At 45.8% G+C, this 21,092-nt stretch overlaps 1 pseudogene; it reads left to right on the forward strand.

Annotated features, from left to right (window-relative positions):
* The window catches only part of LOC138489285 (zinc finger protein 850-like), a 150,399-nt pseudogene that overhangs the window by 18,595 nt on the left and 110,712 nt on the right, over window positions 1-21,092 (forward strand).

Below are 21,092 nucleotides of genomic sequence, written 5' to 3' on the forward strand. Positions count from 1 at the left end.
TCGCTCATCTGGTTAGTCTTCCAAGCCTTCAGCCACAATCTAGCCCCTCTTTACCTCTGAGCTTGCACTGTGTCGAGGTTCTCTTTCCCCTCGAGTCCCCCATCACTCATAGCCCCACCCTTTTCTCATTTTATTCCTTTATCTCTTCTTATGCCTGGTTCCATCCCAGACTGTTCCTGCTTGTTCCTCCTTCTCATTCTCTGGTGTCCTCATCATTCCACCGCACAGCTTGTTTATTCTCTGCCTTTCTCTCTCTCTCTCCTCAGAGCTCTCCTTTACAGATTGCCTTCCTCTTCTGCCCCCTCTCTCCTTTTTCTCTCTTTTAGACTTCTCTTGATCTCTTCTCACTCCTCCCCTCTGCTTGTCTTTACCTTTCTGCAGTCTTACTCTCTCGCATTCTGTATCTCTCCCACTTACTCCCCATCTCTCCTGTCTCCCTCTCTCCTTACTCCCCAGGACACTCTCACCTTGCTACCTCATTCCATCTTTTCCTTCTCACTTGGTTTCCGTCCTTTCACCTCAATTCGTAATCCCTCTTCCTACTTCACCTCTTCTTTCTCTTCCCTCTCAGCTATGCTCTCTCCCTCCACTGCTTTCCACTACCTCTGCACTCCTCTTTTGTTCGACTCAAAATACCCCTGTCCTCTAATGCTCTTCATCCACATTTGTTTGACTATTTTGTATTCCTTCTGGCTGTGCTGCTGTGCTCCTAACACCCCATTCTCTTCTGTACTGCTGCCTCCCACAGTACCTATCATTTTCACTCCCCTTTTATTCCTCCATGGGGTTGCTCCTGAGCTCTTCAATATCAAGAAGGAATCTGGTGGGATTGCCATGTGATCGTGCTTTATGATTGCCACTTACTGAGTGCAGATTTGACACGTGTTAGCACCTAAACCCGTGTTAGTCTTAAACCTAAATCCGCTTCCTATGTGAGAACCTCAGTAATGACCCAAATATTTACGCTTATGTTGAAAAGTATGTGTTTTTAATTGGTGTTTCTTAAAGGTTAACCTCAGGCCTAAGTGTATTTTGCTCAAAAGCTTTCTCAGGGCTTTACAATAGACATGTCATTTGATTCAGAGAAGTCCAACATGATAAAAGTAAGTTAACAGGTGTGGTTATATGAAAATATAAAAGTGACAAAAAATAGACATGAATCAATCAAAAATTTGTAAAGCAAATCACGGTTGAGGCATTACAATCAAGACAAAAAAAGACTGAGTTGGATATGTTTCCATAATCTGGTGATGCAAGTAATTCGTGTTAGGTTGTCCTCTGCTGTCCAAATGGCAAAGTGTGCCTCTGTGTGCCCTTCACTTCAACAACAGCTATCATTTTAACAAAAAGAATGAACACAGTTCTACACGGTCACCTTCACCTTCCACTTCCGCAAAGCGGGGAGTCAAGGCCGCAGGGTGTTGGTGTCCCGCAGGTGTGTTTGGTCGCTTGCACACCATTCCTGTAGCCTCCCTTCCCTGCTGGTGGCCTTGTTCGCCCCTCTCCCCTGTCAAACTCTTAAAAAACCCAACAGCTTCCCTGAGATGGTGAAGTCTGTGGGGAGTCACGGGCGCGGGGTGTTAGCGTCCTGCAGGGGTGTTTGCGTGATGGCGGGGGTTGCATGCCGCGGCCTTAAGCACATCCATTTCTTCTTTCTGGCCTGATGGGCTGTGTTATCCCCCGTAGCTCTGCTCTTTGCGTTGCACTACAACACTGATCTGCAAAGACCAGGACGCTTCACCACGCTGAAAATATTGGAACTGGAATCTTGCCACCACACAATATGCTTCTATTCTAATTGTACTCTTAATTGTCCATTGTTTGTTTATTTGATAATGCGCGCAAAACCCATGGTAGCCGGGCGCAACAGTTTACATGAAAACTTGAGCTTATTACAATAATTGGCATGAATATATGCAGTACAATGACACGAAGAGCACATATCTGAGCGACTATATACAAACAAATGTCTATAAAACACAAACGGGCAAAGAGCAAGTATATACAAGAATATATACAAACATATGCCCAGGAGCAGGGCATGTCTTGGGGTGTCTAGGCAAAGGTACGTCATACCTGAGGTGGGGGTAAGCTAGGTGTAAGTCGGGTTATGTGTCCTTAGCGCGCAGCCACTTGATTATTTTGTTCCTGAATTACAGGTACGGTTGTTCCATTCTAATGTCAAGTGGTAATTTGTTTCAGCAGTGCGCAGCTTTGACAGGAAAGCTAGTTCCCCCTGCGGTGGAACGTTTAAACCTTGGAATCTCTAGTTTGGAGGTGTTAGCAGATCTCGTGGGTCGCGTGGAAATTTTCCTTTTGATTTTTTCCGCTGGATATGGGGGGGGGGCGAGGTTGTTTAGACATTTAGATGTGAGGGACGCTGTTTTAAGTAAGATTCTGTCCGTTATTTTTAACCAGTTAGCCTCTTTTCTGAAATTAGTGATGTGCTCTCTGTAGGGAATATTTAGTGCAGCTCTTAAGGCATTATTCTGTAGTCTTTGAAGTTTATCGGTGATATATTTGTTGGATCCAGCATACAGGGCATTGCAATAGTCTAGCCTAGACATAATAAGGGTGTTAGCTAATGTAATGCAGCTGTCACTGGAGAGGTAAGGTCTAGATGCACGGATGAGTTTGCAAGTGTAGGTGGTGGATGAAGCTAGGGAGTTGGCCTGCTTCTTGACAGTGAGGGAGGAGTCCAAATAGAATCCAAGGGTTTTAACCACAGACATCACCTTGATAGGGTTGTTATCAATGTTAAAGGATGTGTAGTTTGGGCATAGTTTTTGGATGTTGGCATCTGAGCCTAGAATTAGTAGTTCCGTTTTATCGTCATTCAGGCAGAGGCTGTGTGCGGCCATCCATGCCTGAATGAGGGTGTATATCTTATTCACCAGGTCTGAGTCTTTCTCGTAGTTGCCTGAAAGGGGTATGAGGATCTGGGTGTCATCTGCGTAGTTCGTGTAGATGACACCCAGTCTGTCCAACTTGTCAAACAAAGGCTTGGTGAAGATGTTATACATGGTGGGGGAGACACAGGAGCCTTGTGGGACATAGCGTCTCCGGTGAAGTTGGCGGAAGATTTGAGGTGGTTGACTGCATGATCCACCAGATCAAACGCAGCCGACAAGTCCAATAAGAGGAGCAGGGCTGTTTTCCCATTGTCCTTAAGTTCCTCAATTTGTGTCTTGAGGTCTAACAGGGCTGTTTCCGTGCCATGGAGTGGGCGGAAACCAGATTGCCGTGAGCCAAGCAGGTGGTTGGCCTCCAGGTAATCCTGGATTTGTATGTAGGCAGCTCTGTCTAAGATTTTTAGTAGGAAAGGCACTGTAGTGATTGGTCTGTAGTTGGTTGGGATGGTAGGGTCCAGAGTTTGTTTTTTCAATAATGGGAGGACCCATGATTCTTTGAGGTTGCTGGGCACCATATTGGATTTAAAGGAAGAGTTTAAGCTTGGAAATGAAGGGAGCTAGATCCCTAGCTGCATCCTTTATTAATTGTGCTGGGCAGGAGTCGCCCTTGCAATTTGAAGGTTTGAGAGAGAGTATTATTTTTTCTGTGTCAATTATGGTGATGGGCTTGAATCTAAATGGGGCAGTAGTCTTATTCTCCTGAGATTGGGGTGTTTGTTGGTCCAGAAGTGGCAGTGTGGCCTTTTTTTTGCAATTTTACATTGAAGCGAGGAGATTTTATTAGCAAGGGCGTCTTATATGTTAGTGCACCAAGCTTTGTTTTTTGGGGCATTGTCTATAGGTTGAATAGGGGATTCCAGTTCGCGGAGGATGGCAAAGAGTTCTTTAGTATTGGAGTTGGCTTTTGATATCCTGTCATTAAAGGTGTTCTTCTTAGTTTTGATCATTTCTTTTTTGTATGATTTGGCAAATTCAGTTAGGTTATTTTTGTTCTGTTCAGTGGGAGAGTGGCGCCAAATGGATTGGAGCTTTCTTTTTTGTAGTCTTAGCGATTTGAGGTGGGGTGTAAACCAGGTGTTTAGGTGGGCTTCCTGTTTAGCTTTATGTAATTTGGCTGGAGCAACTGCGTCTAGTACTTTGGTCATAGCATCATTGAAAGTATTTACCAGGGTATCCGGTTTGTTACTTTCCAACCCTGATATGGCTGGAAGGAGGAGAGGGATAATGTTTTCAACAGTCATGTCCTTCTTACTTCTGGTCAGGAGAGGGGGAACCATGTTGTTAGTTTTGGGGCTAAGGAGATCCAGAGTGGCAGTGATTGTTATTAGATAATGGTCCGTCCATGTTTGTGGAACAATATCGGTGATACTGATGTTACAGTTCAGTTCTGATACCGAATCGAGGGGCCTACCTTTGATGTGGGTAGGGTAGAGGATTTTTGATCAAGGCCATGGTCCTTGAGCAGGGCTGCAACTGAATGCATGTTTATTGTCAGTTTCATTGAAGCCGAGGTTAAAGTCTCCCAATAGTAAGGTTTGGGAATGGTCTTTTGTGTTATTGGCTATGAGGCTAGTTAAGTCGTCTTCGAAGGTGCCTAGAGGCCCTGGGGGTCTGTATATTAAGTGGATTGAGAGCGTGCGGTTGTTAGAGAGGGGCAATTTGGCTGTGAGTACTTAACATGATGAGTAGGAGACTAAAGTGGCAGATCTGATGGGATGTGTGGATTTGCAGATAATGGCTAGACCACCGCCTCTGGCATTGGGCCTGTCGGCTCTAAGAATTTGGTAATTATCGGGAACTGCTAGCATTAGTGTTGGACCTGCGGCCTCGTGGAGCCAGGTCTCAGTTTTGGCCAATAGATCCAGGTTGTCATTATTTAGAATGTCCCCAATTTCTGTGGCATGGGCCACCATTGATCTCGCATTGATGAGAGACCCTAGAAGTGTTAGAGAACTATTAGGTTTGCTAGTTTGACAAGTTTTAGGTGATAAGGTATCCATGGTTGTGCAGGTTAGAGTGGGAGTTTGAGCACCGGTGTGATTTGATTGTTTGCGTGGGCGGTGTAAGTTTTTTGGTTGGGTACTAGTACTAGTGCTAGTGCGTCTGTTGGCATTATTCTGGTGATTTCCTACCGGTTCATAGATACTGGGTAGTCTAGACCTAAGTCTCATGTTTCTGTCCTTGGATGGGCAGGTGTTGAAAGTGAAGGCCATAGTAATGGATAAGGCGGTGAGTAGTATTAAGGTCAAGGAGACTTTCATAAGGCAAGTGGGAGACATTTTCTAACTATGCCAGGAGCATACTGCGGGCTGACGTGTAGATTCGAGATTTTAACAGAGAGACCTAAAAACACTATTGACTAAAAGGTACAAGAATGCAATAAGGATATTCAGTAAACTGGCATATAGATTGGAATTTTAACACAGAGGCCTAGAAGCACTATTGACTAAAAGGTACAAGAATGCAGTAAGGATATTCAGGTGAGCTGGCATCTAGGTTCGAATTTTAACACAGAAGCCTAAAAACACTATTGACTGAAGGTACAAGAATCCAGTAAGGATATTCAGGTAAGCTGGCATCTGGATTAAAATTTTAACACAGAAGCCTAAAAACGCTATTGACTGGAAAGTACAAGAATGCACTAGGATATTCAGGTAAACTGGCAACTAGATTCGACTTTTAGCACAGAGACTTAGAAGCTGTGACATGCAGAGACTGAAGAGTGAGGTCAAATGCTATATTCGCAGGCAGTGGGTCAAGTAGAATTAATTTTAAGCTGCCGAGGCATCTCGGTGAACAATACACAACTGAAAGGCATACACAATTGAAAGGTAGTGGGCAGGTAAATGCAATGGTCCGGATGCAATATTTAGATGGCTAATATTGTCAAGAGTCAAGCGGGTGACAACCCGAATTACGTGCAGTTCCAAGGGTGCCAAGGAGGGTGGGGTCGTAGCTAATCGGGTGTAGATTGCTGATGTGCACGTAAGGTCGGATCGTTTCAGACAATCGACCTGCGATTTGTATGGAGAGCCATCAGTAGGCAGGGTTAAGGCGCACTATCTGGCGTTCCCTATGTGCCCTGAGCAAGGCATAGGCGTAGTGAACAGGAGGACAGGAGTCAAGCGCCTCAGTGACGGTAATTAGAAGGCTTAGGGATTACCTGGTGTGGCGTGTGGCAGGCAGGGGGTCTGGCAGACAGGTATGAAACAGGCTCCAGCCTTGTCTCAGTGGGTGTTGTGCGAAGTGGGCCGGCTCTGCCTATCGGCGACCAATCCGGTCGAATGTAGGCAGGGCGGCCTATCAGGATCTGGTGCAAGGGTCAGGTTAGGCACTGCAACTTAGAGTGTAGACAGCCAAAAGCGGGTGGGCGGCCATCTTTGAACGCTTCCTTAGTATTCCAAGAAGGATGTTTTGAAAGATCTAATCGTATTTCTAAATCCCCCAGTATCTAAGGCCGTGAGGACAGGGGAAGACTAATTCTGTGTCAAGATCGGAGGCTCACATTATGTTTCAATTTCTTTGATTCGACATTAACAATAGAAGCTCAGCAGCAAGAATTTAACGAGGCAAAAGTAATAAGTTCTCATAAAATACCAAACTTGCATGTGTGTGAAAAAATCCTTATCCATTATCGAATTAAAGAAAGAGAAGCATAATGTTCTCCTCTGTGTCTTTAATAGAATCAAGACTAAAAGTTATTCTGTCAAAATGTGTTTTTTTCATTGCTTCTTTCATTGCTCCAACGGGGATGATACCAAAGCTCGATAGGTAGCAGGGGGTGTCCTAGCCCAAATTCATCAGCGTAATCTTTGCCTGTTGTACTCAACCAGGAATCCGTCCAGGAACAAGAGGAGGTATTTGAATCTCCTCCTGTATATGGCCCTGGCCCTGGGCCTGGCTTAGGACCTGGGCTTGGTTTGAAGCCAAAACTGAAAATATTAACCCTTTAGAGGACTAGGAAAAGTCTAAATCTAGTCGCTCCAGCTCCCATAGGTGCTGCAAAATGAGTGTGTTTCAGCATAGTTAAACCTGCCATCTCTTTTGGTGAGTCATCTGTTGATTAGCGAAATTCAACAGTTTTTGGGCGCACCCAGTGCCCCTGATAATTCTATACCTGGAGAGGGGGCAATTGTTACTTCCATTGACACCACCATGGCCGTAGAATCTTCTCCAAGCTTACCCTGCCCAACTTTAGCAATTTTGGGCGATGAGTGGTGGAGGGGGGTGGGCGCTGCTATTAGGTCAATCTCCGAAGACCACCAGGCTTATCAACTTCACCACCGGAGGGGGGGGATCTTTGAATGCTTCCAGTTCTGTAGACTGAATTCCAACTCCTGCACTAAGCCCCTCTTGTTTCACACTGAGTTAAACCCCTGCTGTATCTCCCCACAGGTCAGGTTGTCGGGGGTGGGGGGGCATTGTTCTCCTGCTCAATCTAAAATGTTGCTACTAAATAGGAAGAGAAAGTGCAGGGGTGCACTTCCTTCTCCCCCTGTTTGATGTAACTACTGTGTATTGTTCAACTACTATGTGTAACAAACAATGTAACCAATGTGAATGACCTGAATTTACTAGACTAGTACATTCTGTACTGTCCCCATATGTCTCCCCTTCCTAGTTTGGTTGCGCCTGAAAGACTTCATGCACTTGCACTAGGAGAAATGCTGTCATGCCTAGTACAATAGTTGCTTTTTTGTTAGATCATTAGGAAACCTCAAGGTCTAAGGATGACTGCTGTGTTCCCTTGCTGCCCTGCCCGCCTTGAAGCGCTTTGAAGCACTTCACTTGTTTATAAGCGCTGTACAAATTTGCAATTACAATATGCAATAACCACCTCCATTTCACTAATGTCCACCACATATCACTATCACCAATATAACTTTTGGGACACCACTGCGCCATTGTCACATCACGCACACTTGTTTGATCCTAATGACAAATTGGTATTCAATTCCCTTGTCTCTTCATGAATTGTTGCAATAAATGTATACTGCTTCACGCTTGAACATCCACAGCCTTGATAAAGACCCCCCTTGAGCCGAAACACGTGTCTGCACCCTACATGTTATTAAACTAACACTCAAAACCAATTTCTCGTGCTCTATGTATTGAATCGAACGAATTGGACAAACTGTAAGCATTGAATATTCAGCACCCAGGGCCGTGCAGTTCCCACAAACCATCCCCTACCAGACAATTGGGACAGAAGAGCACTGTCTCCTGAGAACCCACAAACCGGCAGCAGGACCCAGTCATTAAGAAGATCATGATCAGTGCAGCGATTTAGCTTTTCCAGTGCCCTAGCTTGTGCTATAGCTAAAGATGGGAGTACTCTCGACAATAAAAGTAAAAAAAAAAACAGTCCTAGTCATTTGTCAGTCAAAACAAAATTGCCTACACTAAAAAACCTATTGCCTGCCCTTACTCTACTACAGTAAATGTGTATAGGGAAATATGTATATGTAAAGGGAAAAAGCAGTGTTCAAAACAGTATGTCAAGGTAACGGAGCAAAACTCCCTTCCCCAAATTTATAGCACGGGATAAGGTGGCACGCTTGGATCTTAGAACACACACCCTGGCTTTAGACACAAGGATGCAGCTCAGGAAGCAGACTAGGGCCTTTCAAAGTCTTTTGTTCGCACAAAGTTTCTCATTCGCAGGATGCCTTCGGTTCATTCAACAAAAACAAAAGTTTGTTTCCTCCAGGATTCATAGTTCACAAACCTCAGCTTTATAGTTCATATAGGTCTCCTGTCGAGCTCTGACCCTCCAAATCACAATAGCTCACAGTTTGCTTTTCTCATCCAAGCTTCCTGATGTGTGAGGGGTTTTACAATTACCTCAGCATGACTGCTTCGATTACAGTTCACTGTTCGTATTCATTTTTCCACTGATGTCAGATGCATTTGTCATTCATAAGTTTCTCGGCTTTCACTTTGTCACTTGCACCACTATGCACATTTAAACAGAGACTTTTGGATTGGTCATGTTCACTATGCTGGACCACTCTGTTTTCTCTCCATGTCTCACTTGTTCGATTCACAGTTCAGCAATACTTTGGTGGCTTAGTCACATTTTACTTTCACTTGCGTCTTCTCAGTATACGCGCAACCTTCATTCTCATGATACACTGTTACCGCTTGTAAATTTTATCTTCCACACAGACCGGCCTTTCACTGCTTTCTTTAACACTTCGGCTGTGCTTGTTTTTGTGCTTGTGTCTTTGAACTAGGAGCCAAGGTTTATACCACAGCTGCTGCATCACCTCCCCAACTCGGTCATACACCGAGGAGGGCTGCTGGTTCATTTACCATCTTCGCACATCACGGTTCTCTTTAGTCGGGGTCAACTTGTGCAGCCTTCAAGATTATTTAGAGGTAATGATCGTTCTCCGGGACGCCCAAGGTGTCTCCACTCCTTGATTCTGCTTCTCGGCCTGCCATCCTGCTCCACCTGCTTCTCTACTGCCCTGGAAGAACTGCTCCATCTCATGCTTTTTTTAAAAAAACTCTTTATTGTTTTACAACTTTAACCAACAACAAAACAATAATAACAATCACTCTGGCACTCCTTCGTGGATTCTGCCCTGCGTCCTCCTCTGTCATGGCGCGGTTCTGTAGTCAGACTGCCCAGATCAGTGGCCTCCTCTACTATCCGGCCTCAGGTCTGTATCCCTTATCATTCTCCTTGTCTGGGGTACGCTACTCGTTTGCCAGTTCTCCTATTAATGCTCTTCCTCTCCAAACGGGGTCGTCTGTACTGCTCTCTTTCCTTTGTCCAAATAGGTGCTGTATCAGGGAGTTCCATGCAAGTATCTTACGCCCACTTCCCCCCTCTCCCCTCTGCACCAGCCTTGTCCACACTGCTGTTTCCGCTACCATCCATTTCTTGAGGTCGGCCCACCATGCATCAATGCTCGGCCCCAAGCTGGAGTTCCATGCCATTGCTATGTGGTGCTTTACCAGAATGCACACCATGTCCTTCATCTTAGCCAAATGTGTCCTTTGCCTGTCTTCCCTGGGAAAGAGGCCGAATAAGTAAGACTCTGGTGTCCACGCCTGCATGTGAATTCCCCCCTCCCCCGCCACCTTCTCCTTGATTCCCTCCCAAAAAAATCCTTATCCCTGGGCAGGCTCAGAACATATGTAGCATGTCAGCCTCCTCTGCAGTGCAACGTGGGCAGTTCCGGGGTCCCCCGACTATTGCAGTCATTACATGAGGTATAGCTGTGCTTGCCTAAATCTTGCATTCCTAGACACTTTCTTAGGATATCGCAAGACTCTGGACCATTCCTGAGCACTGAAGGGCCGCTGGAGCTCCCCTTCCCAGCGTTCTCTCGTTTGGAGCTCCTGCACATTTGATATTTTTCAGAAATTGTTCATACAGTCTAGAGACCGTGTGTCCCCCTTCTGATACATCGTACCACGTATCCATCATCCCCCTTGGATCCTCATCAACTGCCATTTCTGGCCATCTCATCTTAATTGCCTGAACCATGTGGTTGTGTAGTATGAACTGGCCACCGTGTATGTCATGCTCCTCCCTCAGATACTGAAAGTACACCCATTGTTCCTCCCTCATCAGGTCTTCAACAATCTGAGCGACATCCTTGGCTTCCCAATGGATCCGGTATGTTGCGAGGGTCCCAGTGTCCACACCAGCAAATCCTGCGAGGGGGATATGCTCGGAGCAGGGGGTCTGGTGCCCCCTGGGTTTTCATGCTCTTTTCCACAGGATCAGGCTCAGTTTGGCCATATTGGGTAGGGTTCTGGTCAGGGACTTGTCAGTTCACATCATTTCTCTCAGGTAGTATTGTTTCAGTGCCGGCTGGAATAGCAGTGAGCCTATTGATGTTTCATCTACTAGCCATCTTACCACGAATTGCAATTGCCCTGCAAGATAATATTGTTCAAAGTCCGGCAATCTGATGCCCCCTGCTTCGTAGTCTCTTTGCAGGGTATTGAGCACAATCCTGTTCCTTCCCCACCCCATAGGAATTCTCGGTCTATTGTGTTCAGCTGTGTAAAGAAAGCCTTACGTATATCGTGTGGGATGTTTGTGAAATAGTATAGCATGCGTAGCAGTACAGTCATCTTCAGCAGTGCCGCCCTCCCAATAATTCCTAGTGGAAGTGTCTTCCAGAAGGCCATGTCCTTCTGTGTCTTATCGAGGGCTACCCATGTATTGTATTTGTGTATGTCAGTGGTATCATGAGACACCTCTATCCCCAGATAGCAGAAAGACCTGGGTCTGGCAATTGGTTCAGGGGGATCCATCTTAAGTCGGCCAAGGAGAGGACTTGTCCTTGTTGATAGCTATTCCTGATATTCTGGTATACGCATCTATTGCTTCCAGTAGGCATGATAGGGGCACGAATATGTATAACAAGGTTTGGTGTAGGACCCCATCTGTCTATCTCAGTATCCCCATATTCGGCCCTAAGGAAGACCGCCAGCGGTTCAAGGACCATTATGTACAACATCGGTGATAGTGGGCACCCCTGCTTTGTGCCTCTGTAAATCCTCCAGACCTCCGAAATTTGCCAAGTTCTCACTCTTGCTCTGGGATTTTTGGATAGCAGCCTGACCCAGCGGAGGAACCCCTCCCCATTCCAAAGTGTGCAAGGACACTCAACAACCACTCCCAATTAACAGAATCGAAAAGCATTGACAGCGTCAAGTTACGCTATGGCGCATTCGCCCCGTCTATGGTTCGTCTGATCTACCACGTGGTGGACTCTTCTCAGACCATGGTCCCAGACTTTCATGTGGGAGGATTGAATTGATGCAATGTGCTGGCTGCATTCTGCCCAGCTTCTTTCTTAGTGTCACAGAGAAAGGGTGACTAATTTTTGTTTCCTTTGTTTTTTCCTACTGCTTTATAAATCGGCGTTATGTTTTGCAGAACTTTGGCACTCTCTACTGTGCACTAATCACCTCCTTTGTGTACAGAATGGAAACATTACAATGGTTTGTTTTAATTCATAGAACACGCCTTGCATTTTAATTATGCTGTTTCTAGCTACAATAGAACATTCATAAACATACCCTTTTACTTTTGATCTACAGGTGACTGTCTCAGGCCAGACCAGACGAAATGATGATTCATTGATGTGCTAAAACTAACGCCCTATCGAGGCTTATTTGGAAGGAAAAGGAAGCCAGACATAGATGTGATAAGGAAGGTATTGGAAGAGCCTAGAACAGGACTGCTTGAAAAAGTGAGGTCTTCAATCCCACATTTCAACTATACATCAAGAAGTACTGAAAATTGAGTAATCTGCCATGTCTGAATAATTACAGGAATTAAATGATTCCTAATTATGAGTAAAGTGCACGGTAAACGGGAGCTTGTACACCCGCCGACCGTAAGAAATCCAACAGCACAGCAAGGAGTCCAACAGCACAGCAAGGAGTCCAACAGCACAGCCCATTATCTGCATGAACTGAAGCAGGATATGGACTATATCTTTGTGAAGCACGAAGGAGACTCCTCAGTTACAAATCAAATCTGATCTTGTGTGACAATGGACAGATTGGAAGAGAAACCTCATTGCTGTTTTTCCTTAATGTAAAGCTCTCCTCATAACGCCAGGTTTACCATGAGAGAGCACCTACGGGAGGATAACATGACCAGGTCATCATTAGCACAGCTAGATTCATCAAGTAAAATATATGGGGCAACATATAGAAGCTGCCCATAGAGGTGACAACATATCGAATCCAGAGCAAAGCTACATTTGACAAGATGGAAGCATTTGCTAGAGAGCACTGTACATATTTTGAGTGATTAGATCTATCCTGTATGAGTTTTGTTCTGGCATGTATTGGGTGTTGTATAGAGCAAATTAGCTGGCAAACAACCGAACACAGTACAGCAAGGGGATAGTTGTATGGATACAATTTAGAAGGACTATATTTGAGGGTAGAGTTATATTTATATGGAAAGACTGGATACAGAGGGCTACAGGAATGCAATGTGGATTAAGGTAAGAAATGGGAACAGTTGTCTGGTTAGGGATGTTCCACACATGTAATCCAATTGAAGCTACATTTTTGTGAGTTTCCAACACACTTACCACCTAAATTTCACTATTGAATCAGTAGGCCTGCATCAAGTCTCTCCCTTGCCTTCTGCTGTCTTACCGCTTTGTTTATTCATAGCAAAACCAGTCATGGCAATGCTGACGACCAAGAAAACTTTTCCGAGCACGGAATGTCAGAAAAGATTCAGTCAGAAGTCTAGTCTTATTCTGCATGAGCAAATGCGACAAAGAGATAAACGTTACCAATGCACTGAATGTCAGAAATGCTTCTGTCATCAAAGCCAATTTATCATTCATGAGAGAACACACAGAGGAGAAAAACCTTACCAGTGCAGCGAATGTCAGAAATGCTTCAGTCATAAAGGTGGCCTTACTTATCATGAACGAACACACACAGGAGAAAAACCTTATCAGTGCATTGAATGTCAGAAATGCTTCAGTCGCAAAAGTTATCTTATGATGCATGAAAGAACCCACACAGGAGAAAAACCATACCAATGCAGTGAATGCCAAAAATTCTTCATTCATAAAAGCGATCTTATAAAACATGAGAGAACACACACAGGAGAAAAACCTTATCAGTGCACTGAATGTCCAAAAAGCTTCAGTCGAAAAGGCGATCTTATTCACCATGAGCGCACACACACTGGAGAAAAACCATATCAGTGCATTGAATGTCAGAAATGCTTCAGTTATAAAAGTAAACTTATTGTTCATGAGAGAGCACACAGAGGAGAAAAACCTTATCGGTGCACTGAATTTCAGAAATGCTTCTGTTATAAAAGCAAACTTATTGTTCATGAGAGAACACACACAGGAGAAAAACCTTACCAGTGCATTGAATGTCAGAAAGGCTTCAGTCATAAAAACAGTCTTACTGATCACGAAAGAACCCACACGGGAGAAAAACCTTTTCGGTGCACTGAATGCCAGAAATGCTTCAGACAAAAGGGCGATCTTATTCATCATGAGCGCACACACACTGGAGAAAAACCATATCAGTGCATTGAATGTGAGAAATGCTTCAGTTCTAAAAGCAAACTTATTGTTCATGAGAGAGCGCACACAGGAGAAAAACCTTACCAGTGCGGCGAATGTCAGAAATGCTTTAGTCTTAAACCCAGTCTTACTGATCATGAAAGAACCCACACTGGAGAAAAACCATATCGGTGCACTGAATGTAAGAAATGTTTCAGTTGCAAAAGCTCCCTTCTGCTACATGAAAGAACCCACACAGGTGAGAAACCTTATCAGTGCCCTGAATGTCAGAAGTGCTTCAGTCAACGAGGAAGTCTTATTGATCATGAGAGAACACACACAGGAGAAAAACCCTATCAATGTACTGACTGTCAGAAATGCTTCAGTCACAAAAACCGTCTTCTGCTGCTTGAAATAACTCACACAGGAAAAAACCTATACAAATGCAATAACTGTCAAAAAGGCTTCATTAATAAAAGCAATCTTATTTAAACAAGATGACACAAACAGGAGAAAGCCCTTATTAGTGCACTGAATGTCAGAAATGCTTCAGTTAAAAGCCAGGCTTACTACAATGCATAACATAAGCATTGTTGCATAGCAATTTGCTATGCAATTCTGTAGGTTTGCTAATTAAATTGACACTTGGATAGCAACGTTAGCTATTTAAGTTACCCTGTTCAATGAAAGCACTGCTCACTCTGAATCCCTCCCTGGCGCAAGGCTCTTGCCACCCTCTTCTCTGTTCACTGCAAGTTCTAAGGGGCTAATGGAGAGAGAGAGAGCAATAGTAATCATCTACTTCATTCTTAAGTGCCAAAGGCCTGTGTGGGAGTGCTAGGCAAAATTTATTTTCTTTTTCAAACAATTAAAAACCAGAAGTATTTGGGATGATACTTTTATTAAGCTAACTATATCTACTTTGGCAAAGACCAGAATGTGTAACCTTATTAAAAACAGTCATGCAATGCCATTCCTAACAATTTAAGTTGTTGCATAATGCATTCATAATGCAACTACAGTATTGCTTCTGTAAAACACTGCATTAACGCCATGGTTTACATAAGGTTTAGGTTAGTTTATCTAAATCTCAGAGTCAACTAGATTTTACATTTGTTGGGGACAATGCATCACATTGATGAGTGAACACTGTTGAAAACGTCCATGATCACGTGACCACCTGCTTTTAATGGCAAATGTTCTGTGATCTGCTGGTTGTATTTATCTGTGCAATGGGTGTTCAACGCATGAGCGGTTTTATACCAGTTACCCTGAAAATGAGATGGCAACAAACTATAATATTCCATCTAGTTTTAACAGTGCTCTGCCTGCTGCGCCATCTACTCTGCTAAGTCTCTTACTTTCTTTCATGTTACATAATGAATACACACGCTCTCTAAATGTTTACGCAAAAGAATGATGAATAGTTCCATCCAAACTTTACATCGACACATCTGCATTTCCACACACTGTAGTTAGTCTCCAGAGCTCACTTTGCTCTGATTCTGATTGCCTTATATATTAGCACCTGCGGGAGAGAGCTGGCCATATTGTTTTCAGAGCCTTTTTATCATATCTATTTAATTGTGCCCATTTATGCAGCTAACCTTTTACATTTTACATACTCAGCCAGAGCTTGAAAAGTCCACTCGACCACTCGCGTAGTCAAGTAGATTTTATGATGGATGAGTGCCATTTGTTGGGGATATTTGCAACATTTATGTAACATTTACTTTTTTGCAGTAAATGTCAAATATGTTTCACTGCGCATAGCTGGCAGAAGCAAAGAGGAAGGTCTTGAGGTGCTTACGGAACTGGAGATGGTTCTCCTCAAGTTTCAGAGTGGCAGGGAGGCTGTTGCAGAGGGAGGGCCCAGCCGAAGAGATCTTCCCACAGCTCGTTTCTTTGAAAACCGACGGACCCTGAGGGAGTTAGAGGTGGAGGAGCAAAGAGCTCAGGAGGGAGGGTATTTACGGAGGGACAGCTGAAGGTATTTTGGACCCAGGCCCCAGAAAGCCTTGTGGACAATGCAAAGGGTCTTGAATTTAATCCTTGCAGCCACTGGGAGCCAGTAAAGAGATTTCAGGGCTGGAGAGATACGATCCCAAGGCTTGAGGACGAGGACAAGTCTTGCAGTCCTGTTCTGGATAAATTGCAAAGGGCGTAGAGTAGAGGCAGGTAGATTTAGAAAGAGGCTGTTGCAATAATCCAACCTAGAAAGAACCAGGGCTCGAGAGACAGTGAGCTTCTGGGGGAAGGAGAGGAAAGGCAGAATACCTCTGAGGAAGTGCAGTAGGACGTTTGACTTTTTAGAGACTCCAGAGATGTGGGCAGAGAAGGAAAGTGTGGAGTCAAAGATTACCCCAAGGTTCTTAGCCTCGCACGTGGGGGCAGGAGGAGGGCCAAGGGAGGCCGGCCAGAGAGTGACAGGAAAGGAGGCTGAAAGTGTGCCGATGAGGAGGATCTCTGTCTTGCTGGCGTTCAGGCAGAGATCGTTGGCGGCACACCAATCCTGAATGGCAGATAGGCAATCAGAGATGAGAGAAGGAGAAGAGGTGGCCGAGTCTAGCCTGAAAATGAGTTGAGTGTCATCAGCATAGCACTGACAATTTGAGCATAATATGGCAAAGCGGTGGGCGAGAGTTGCCAGGTACTGGTTAAAGAGCCAGGGTGAGAGGTTATACCCCTTGGGAACACTGCAGGTAGAAAGGGAGATAGATGAAAGGAAGGACCCACGTTGGACCTGGGAGAGTCGATCAGAGAGATAAGAGGTCAGCCAGCGTTATCAGTGAGACGCAGGTTGTCACAGAGACGGTTGGGCAGGATGGTATGGTTGACCGTGTCTAAGGCAGAAGAGCGATCGAGTAGGATGAGGACAGAGGGGATGTTGGAGTCAATGTTGGAGAGCAGATCTTCATGGATGTTCAGGAGAGCAATTTCCATGCTTCTGGCAGCTCTAAAGCCAGACTGATGGTTGTGGAGACAGCTAACAGAATCAGAGTGAAGGTTAAGCTGCGAGATGGCCAGCTTTTCCAGGAGTTTGCCCAGAAAAGGAGTAATGGAGATTGGGTGATAGTTAGCCGGGCAAGAAGGATCAGCTGAGGGTTTCTTGAGAAGAGGGTGCACAAGATAGTGTTTAAGAGGTAAGTGGAAGGCTCCTGAGGCAAAGGAGAGGTTGCAGAAATCAGCCTGGGCAGGAATGAGGGTGTCCATGTGGTCCTTGATGGTTTTGGAAGAACAGGGTTGAACCTGTTTTGACGAGATTTTCATAGATCGGACTTGTCTAGTGACCTCGTCAGGGGAGAAAAGAGGAAAGGACGGGAAAGAGGGTGGGGGGTGGCTGAAGGAGGGTCAGAGTGCACAGAAGGAGAGGGGAGAGGATGGGTAGGTGAAGAGAGGGTGGATAGGATGTCATGGGTTTTTGAGATGAAGTGAGAGGCAAAGGCCGTACAAAGGGCCTGGGAGGTGACAGGAGGGGTAGAAACTGCAGCAGGGTTGGCCAGCTCCTTGCAGATTTTAAAGAGTTCAGACAAGTTGTTAGACACGGCCAGTTTGTCAGATAATGAGCAAGAAGCCCTCCATTTCCTCTCAGCCGCCCTACACTTACGTTTAAGTGTAGCTAGGTCAGAGTCATACCAAGAATTGTACTTGGCTTTGGGTTTCAAATGGATCCTCATGACAGGGGCAAGAGCATCAAGAGTATTGGAAATAGAAGAGAAGAGCATAGACAGTGCTGTGTCAGGATGTGAATCAGCCAGAGAGGGGGGGGGGGACAAGGTGGCGGCGAAAGCCTCCACTGACGCATGCTTCATGGGCCGGATGACCGAGAAGGTAGGTGGCAGTGTTGGGGTGGGCTTGGCCTGGGGGTAGAGAGGGAGAGATGAGAAGAGAGGAGGGAGTGATCGCTCCAGGAGAGAGTAGTGGTCAGAGGGATGCAGAGGGGGATGTCGGAGGAGATCAAGACATCAAGTGTGTGCCCTGCAGAGTGAGTCGGGCCAGAGGGGAGGATGGAAAGGCAGAGGGAGTCAAAGAGGTCACGGAAGAGTGCAGAGGAGGAACAAGGAGTGTCTATTTGGATATTGAGGTCACCAACAAGGAGGAGTTGAGTGGCTGAGGCCAGGAGGGAGGAGAGGTCTACCCACTCGGAGAGAAAAGAGGTGATCTGACCAGGTGGCCGGTAGATAGTAGCCACGGTAAGAGAGTGGCTGGAAGAGAGAAAAAGCCTACAGACAAGGCATTCAAAAGAGGAGTATGTCTGTGTGGGAATGATAGAGGCAGGAATCCACTCAGGAAAGATCAGGGGTACACCCCCTCTGGACCGGGTGATCTGCTTGTGGAGAGGATCTTGTAGCCATCAGGGAGGAGCGTGTCAAAGCTCGTGACAGAGCTGGCCGTGAACCATGTCTCGGTAAGACCGAGGGCATCAACGTCAAGTTCTTCCAGGAGGTGGCAGATGTCAGAGGAGCGTTTGACAGCAGAGCGAGAGTTGAGAGTGGCAAGATGAAGAAGGTTGCCAGCCTTAAAGACCTTCCGGGGAGGGGTACAAATCAGAGGTACGCCCTGCAGAGGAGGAGCAGCCCGAGGTGGGGCAGAGGAGGGAACAGAGGGCAAGGTAGCCAAGAGGGGAGAGGAGGGGACAGCAGGAGATGAAAGGAAATTAATGAGGTGAGGGAAGCGCCTATCAAAGAGGAGGAGATTGGCCTGAGGGTCTTGGAACATGACTGTACCATTAAGGTAGACTTTAATGATGACTTTAGAGGAGTCGAAGGGAGCCATGAGAACCTCCCAGCGGGTGCCACTATTAATAGGAGAGGAGCAGACAGGACAGAGCACACTGATCATATAAAGAGTCCATAGATCTGGCGAAGGAACGACAAAAAGAATGTCTGTCTGGAGGAAGCGCTGAAATAGGTATCAGGGATAGGGAGACCAGGGTTGGAGGCCAAGATATCCTTTTTGAACTTCTTCCTACCAGACCTAGTGAGAAGGGAAGGATAGTCAATAGAGAAGCAGTTGGAAAAGATAGGAGAAACAGAAAGCGCCATGGGAGTGGTAGCGAGAAAAGGAGGGAGAAGCTGGCGGGCAGGGGTGCTGGGTGGGAGGAAGGGCAGGTAAGAGTGGAACAAAGAGAACAGGGAGGTCACTGGGCTGGCAGGTTACAGAGAAGCAACAATTACAAGCAAAGTGCAGAGCAAGTTAGCTAAAATACAGCAAAAGTTGACTTTTAAACCAAAAAGCAAAAACAGCAAGATTTGACTTTTAAACCAAAAAGCAAAACAGCAAGATTTGACTTTTAAACCAAAAAGCAAAACAGCAAGATGTGAATTTATATTGGGTTCAGATGCTAGCAAAGGGTCTAAAAACGCAATGCAATTCAGAATGTAAAAATGTGAGAAACAAGCAGAGAGGGACAGTGAAAGTCAAAAGGAGGGAACTAACCCATAGTTAAGGCGTTGTGAATGTCAAGGCAGTCTGGATTTCTTAGAAGAGTGAGGTGGCAACATGATGGAAGTTCAGGTACTAGGGTGCAAAAAGGATCCAAAGTACCATTCTGGTAGCGGACATGGAGCAGACGGGGCTTTGTTGTGGGCCTTGATATGTACGGGCCGGCTACCGCCTCCCGGTTGCTCTAATTGGCCAATCTAGACCAATGCAACCAATGGGAGGGGGGAGTGAGGCCAGACTGGGCAGTTAACTCAGGAGAGAAGTAAAATGATCATTTTAGAAAGGCCAAGTCAAGTGAGGCACCAGGTAATGCAAATGTAGATGAAAGCGAAGACCCAGGTAGCAGGTACAAATCAGGAGAAAATGATTTCACTGCACGCAATCCTCAGGAACCACGTAGTGTAAAGAACAATTTTAGAATCAGATGTTGAAATTTGCACAGTGTGCGCGATGCACACTGTAAATTGCAGGCTTACTAGCAAACGCACACTGATCACCAAAGATGCTTGCAGGCAGGGAGAAGAGATACCGGAGCAAGGACAGCAGGGCTCCATATCTAGTAGAAGGCAGGAAGAATGAATGACAGAATAGTAACAGAAAGGATGGCAACTCTGCATTACACATTAAAACCAGCATATAGCAATGAATCGAGGTTCCGCAGTACCCTCCTGCCCAGTAGACCATCATGTCTTTCCCCTAGTTACTTGACATAAATCATCAAGCACAGTGACCTCTCTTGTACCTTAGCTCTCAGGTAGCCGCCTCCCTTGCGGATAGCATTACCCGCACAGGGCCCCATATGTGCTTAGGTCGAGAGCCCAGTGGTATTGTGCTGCAGAACTCCTGTTCCATATCGCAGAACAACGCCATGTCTTTTATCCATTTGGACACGGTAGGGACTGTGGCGCTCGACCAGAGCATCAGTATACACCATTCTACTGGGCGAGGATGACGTGCTTCTGGGTGAACTGCAGGCAGCCCTGCCTTTTTCCTCCCTTTGACATTTAGCAGATTCAGTCCCTTACGCAATTAAGGCCTGGCTTCACTACTGAATAAAGGTTAATTGTGATCAGCACAGTTACACAGCAGTGGGAGTCTCACCTCCACCCGGTCCCTGCCAGCCCCATGACAGCCCACCTCACTCATCTTATAATTGTGGTATGTCCTGTAACGAGGAGCTCTGAGGTTCACTCCCTTCGACAATAAGGGCCAGTTCAGAGAGGGTCCCAAGGCCTGTTGCTGATATTTACTGCTCCCCGAGTGGGCCAACAATGGTAGCTGCTCCAATCACTGCTCCCACACACAGCTTCCAATTTGCCTGCGACCGCACGGGGGGTACCACATATGGACCTGGAATCCCCTAAGGAGTTCCTTACAGCACGCCCACAAAATTGCAAGTGCTCCTGGTGTTCGTTCCTTCTTATTTGGCTGGTTTATTTCAGCACCTCTTGCAGCCAATCCCTGAACCACAGACTATGGCCCGTTAAACTGGTAAACTCCCTGTACCTTATGGTAGCAAGAATACCTCAGTCACAATCCAGGCCGGGTCCCACCCAGTGCTTCACTTACGTTCACACCACATCCGTGATTCACCAAAAGCTTTACAGTGTCACCATCTCATTAGACAGGAGAGTGGGGACTGGGGCAGCCGCATGTTTATTTCCTCCCTACGGGCACCAATGCAATCGGTTTTGTCAGCCACTCACCC

This window comes from Ambystoma mexicanum, chromosome 9 (genome assembly GCF_040938575.1).
Source record: "Ambystoma mexicanum isolate Mex_15411 chromosome 9, UKY_AmexF1_1, whole genome shotgun sequence".
Classification (NCBI taxonomy): Eukaryota; Metazoa; Chordata; class Amphibia; order Caudata; family Ambystomatidae; genus Ambystoma; species Ambystoma mexicanum.